The sequence below is a fragment of the Impatiens glandulifera genome, chromosome 5 (assembly GCF_907164915.1).
Source record: "Impatiens glandulifera chromosome 5, dImpGla2.1, whole genome shotgun sequence".
NCBI lineage: Eukaryota > Viridiplantae > Streptophyta > Magnoliopsida > Ericales > Balsaminaceae > Impatiens > Impatiens glandulifera.
This window is the reverse complement of record NC_061866.1, coordinates 10,279,504-10,284,559: the sequence shown is the minus strand read 5'-3', so window position 1 is coordinate 10,284,559 and position 5,056 is coordinate 10,279,504. Positions and strand designations below refer to the sequence as shown.

Sequence of the window (5,056 nt, the reverse complement as noted above, 5' to 3'; positions counted from 1 at the left end):
GAAATCGTTTTCTCATAAATTTACTCAACTGATAATAGGGTTTATATTTGTCTTTTTTGGAAAATGTTTAAAATAAGTTAATTGAATATCTTTTCTCATAAATTCGTGATCAACTTTCCATGAATTGAATATCATTTCCCCTTTTCTCTCCCTGTGTAACAGTTAAGGACACATTCACTTACCTAGATTTGGAAATGGATATCTTATGTTTGAAAAAATCACTAATTCCATTAATGAGTGAAGAGTGGAACTAGGGTAGAAGAAAATGGAACTCTATTGGAAATTTAACTTAATTTCAACATACTCTTAAACAAACATATAATTCCAATTCATATTTCAACCCTAACCAAACATAGCCTTAATAGTGTTTGTTTTTCTGAGGATTATGTCTAAGAAAATTCCCAAGCTTTATTAAAATGTTCTTAATAGAATATTAAAAGAAAATCAAAGTTTTCCATTTTCCAAAATACTAAAACCTTTGTCTGGCAACTTATATACATTTACAAACTGAACTCGAGAACAGTAGACAAACACTGAACTAGGTACCTAGAGCACCCTAAGAGAGAACCATACCACTAGGTCAAATGCCTGCACCAATAATATTTTCTAGATGTATATATCTTGTATTCATCTTGGAACTACTGTTGTTTTTTAACATAGTTCTCCTCTTCCCATTTATGTGTCCGTTCATTTTACCTCCACCACTCTATCGGTGTTCATTATCAACTCTAGATTTATAGTTTTGATTTGTAATCTATTTGCCATTTTTTTTTATTTTGATTCATGTAATTTTTTGGGTGAAGATTATTAAGGTATATGAAATGCAACAATGGTGGTTGTTAAGGTAGTCAATGAATCAATTTCAATGGTGGTTGTTACATTGTAAAATGGAAAGGACTTCAAAATCTGATGAGTGGTGAAAACTGTGTCCTTGAAAAATCTTCCCTTTGTATTTATGTTTTTGGTTGACTTTGAGCAATGTCTGCCTATATTATTAATCTGTAAACAATAAAAGCTAAGATTTGAAAAACATATTACCAGATGGATCTGAAAACTGATCTCTTATTTTGGAATGTTAAAGTAAAATATATTAATTGGAGCATTTCGAGAATCCTACCACTAGATCAAATGACCAGTTGCTTAAGTAACTGCATATTTTTTTTTTTATAAAAATACTGTTTGCGTTGAAGTTGACTTTCTTCCTTTGTTGAGTTGTCTTTCATTTTGTCACATTTTCGTTTTCATTGATTGTCATACATATTTAAATTGGACGGGTTTGCTGACAAAAGAAATGCATATATAAATTGCATTATTTTACTAAACCTGTTTCCATTGTTTTGACGAAAAGGTGTGTACTTGTATGCTTATTTGACGTGCTTTTAATTGGCTGCTGCACAATCTTTGACTATCTAGCATTATGACATGCATTGTTGGGCATCAACTAAATGTTTCGATAAAATTGCATTTCTGGGTTGTGGATTCACAATTACAGATTTTTTTTTTTATTTTTTTGAGAAAAGACTTGCACCAAAGTTAAAGAATAGCTTGAATAGATCTGCAATTTTAATGTTGAATCTAGTCAGATATGTTTACTCCTCATGTACCTTTCCTACATATAACTATCATATTTAGTTATATTACCAGCTATGAATGACCATTTTCTACATATTTTCCATTTCCAGACAGGTTCTGTTTAAATTTTCTGTTAGGGATCTCAAGTTGACTTTAAATAAGTCTTTGATAAAAAAAATTGAAAAAGAGTTGATGCTGCTAATATCTCTTCTTAAATTTAGCAAGTACATTGATAGCTTTTTATTTAAGCTAAAATGGATTGTGTACGCATGTTTGAGTATGAACATATCCAGAGTTAGTGTTTTGCAATATTATCATCCACTCACTGACATACACTGTCTGGACTAGCAGGCAGTTAATGTGTGGATTTTATGTTTTGTTGAACATAACTCGATACAATGAGTGCTGTGGATTTTCTATTGCCTTCAGATTGGACCAATTGTGACTGATATCCTAACTGTGATCTCAATTAGATACATTTATTATCCTCTTGTTATTTTCTATATTTCATTATGCAATTATCTGCAAGAGTAGCATCTTGTCATATATATATACACATGTCTCCAGCTTTTTGAGTTTGTGTTTGGTACTACTTGTAGAGAGGTACATTAATTGTTGCATTCCGATAATTAAACTCGGACTTCTCGCATCCTAAGAGAGAATCATACCATTAGACCAAACTAAAACAAAATCAAAGTTTTGTATTTCCCAAAATGGTTACATATGTGATGACATCCATATATATTAAACCTTTGTCTGACAACTTATACATTTAGTAACTTAACTCGAGAATCTTCTTAGACAGACACTGGACTAGGTACCTATATCACCCACCCTAAGCAAAAATCATACCACTAGGTCAAATGCCTTGCTGCACTGATAAATTTCATGAGCCAATGTTACACTTGGACAGGATTTGTTAGACGTGGATAACTCATGACTGTTATTTTGAACATTGACTCCATTCCTGTTTTTATGTGTCCATTGACTCCATTCCTGTTACCCTTATCTCTTTATTGTTTGTGTCATAATCAACTCTAGGTTTATAGTTTTGTTTTTTTCTTCATTTTTATTTATTTATTTTGACTTTCATATTAGTAAGTTATAAAGATAATAATATGAAATGAAACAAATATTCAATTACTCATTTTAAAATTTGAGATGCCAAGGTGTACACAATGAGACGAGTCATAAGTTTGTTTGTGGGAGAGTTTATATCCTTATTTTATAGTACTTCATGGACCATTTAAAAATAAAGTTTATCCAAGATATTGATTGGGGCATTCCGAGAATCGAACTCGGGACCTCTCGCACCCAAAGCGAGAATCATACCACTAGACCAAATGCCCTGTGGCTTATGAAACTGCATATTCCTTAGTTGAGTTGTTTTTTATTTTATATCACATTTTCGTTACATTGTCATGCATATTTAAATTGGATGGGTTTGCTCACAAAAGAAATGAATATTAAGTGGCATTTTTAACTAAACCTGATTCCATTGTTTAGACTGAAAGGTGTACATGCTTTTACTTGGTTGCTAATTTGCTATATCATATTAAAACACTTGTGAACATGCAATGCTGATCATAAACTACATGCTTCAATAACATTGCATATCTGGGTTAGGGATTGACAATTAAACATTTACATTTACCTAATTTATTTAGGTTGACTTAGATTATTATAGTGACTTGCACCAAAAGTTAGAATATAGCTTGAATTGATAGCCAGTAACCATGTATCTGCAATTATAATGCTGAATCCAGTTAGATATATTTTCTCGTTGTTCCTTTGCTACATATAACTATCATATTTGACTATGAAGGAATATTATATACTTATTATACATGTACTGACAGCTTCTGTTTATATCTTTCTGTTAGGGATCTCGAGTTAACTTTAATCTTTGAGAAGAAAAAATGAAAAAGAGTTGATGCTACCTTTTTTTTAAGCTAAAATGGATTTTGTGTGCATGTTTGAGTTTGATCATATCCAGAGTTTGTGTTTTGCTGCATTGCAATATGAGTTAATCAAAATCTAAGAAGAAAAAAACCATTCAGTTTTGTGACATTTGAAGCAGGTACATTCATCTTAATTAACATCTCAGGAAGTCCTTTCACTTTCATTATTATTAATAACAGTTTCTTGGAAGGTGATAGGTGTCTGAATATCTGATGATAACTAATGGATATCCTGATTTCTTGGTGATGTTATCATTATTTGGATATCTTGTGATTAGTTTTTGATTATGATTCTAGGCTGATTAGGGTGATAGTTTTGAGATCCACTATGCCAAAAAAATGTAAAAATATATTGGGGGCATTCCGAGAATTGAACTCGGGACCTCTCGCACCCTAAGCGAGAATCATACCACTAGACCAAATGCCCATATGTTTAAGTTGAATTAATGTTGTAATGAAGAATGTGTTCAAGGCACCAATGGAATGCCAATATTGTTAGACATTAGTCATTTAAAAGTTCTTCTATATATTGCTTTTGGAAATACAAGTTGCCCTATGACATTTGAGGCAGGTACCTTCAGCGTTATTTAAATCTGAAGAAGTCCTTTCACTTGACTGTGCTACTTCGGGTTATTTAGCATTATCACATGCATTGTTAGTATTTAATGATTAATGCTGCAGGGAAAATGATATAATTATATGGATCTATGGTGGAAGCTCTACAGGTTAGTTTCTGATTATAATTATATGATTAGGTAATTTTGAGATCAAGCATAATATTGAAGTGCTGATAACATGGCTAGGAAATTCCGGATTAAAGCTAGATTGGACTTTGTACCTGTTAAAATGAGATATCTAAGATATACATTTTTTAATTGGTTTCTTTCTTCAAATTATGATGATCATGTTTGGTGTCTAGATTCTTAAGTAAAGAATTCCTAGATATATTAATAAATAGTGAGAAAACTATTTGAATCATAAGGTTGAATTGCCCTCACTTTTCCTTTCTCATATGCACATTCAGACCACTTGTATGTGAGATCTAAATAAGACCAGAAAATATGAATGGTCAAAAGATTGCAGGTCCATTCTTATAATTGATTGGTCCTGGAGCGAGAACTAAAGTTGTTACTGATACTTGTAATAGAGTTGTGTTCATTCCATTGCAGTTGATTTATGGGGAATTGTTATTCATTTGAAGTTTCTTTTCTGCTTTGTTAGACAATAGTTCATTCTACATGCCCCTAAATTAAGAAAGTATACAATTCACCCTCAAAGTCTTCGTAGAAATTATATATTGTTTGGAGAAAAACATAAAAAAAATACATATAGACTACCGTGACTAACCTTTCTAAGGATTTCCAGTCTTTCTGACTCAATATTTGTGACTCTTTTTCAAGAACATCATCTTAAAAAAACACAAACCATTGTTAGGAAACCAAGGTCTTAGGAGTTTCCTTGATCAATGCAGGCATCCAATCAGGGGCGGAGCCACGTTTGGGCTAGGGTGGACTCCAGCCCCA

At 31.9% G+C, this 5,056-nt stretch overlaps 2 non-coding genes across 2 annotated transcripts; both read right to left on the bottom strand.

The window, feature by feature from the left end:
- Positions 1 to 2,849: 2,849 nt before the first annotated feature.
- TRNAP-UGG lies at positions 2,850 to 2,921 on the bottom strand. Its single transcript has one exon. It is a non-coding gene; the product is annotated as a tRNA-Pro (tRNA).
- Positions 2,922 to 3,888: 967 nt separating this feature from the next.
- On the bottom strand, positions 3,889 to 3,960 carry TRNAP-AGG. Its single transcript has one exon. It is a non-coding gene; the product is annotated as a tRNA-Pro (tRNA).
- Between the last annotated feature and the right edge of the window lie 1,096 nt (positions 3,961 to 5,056).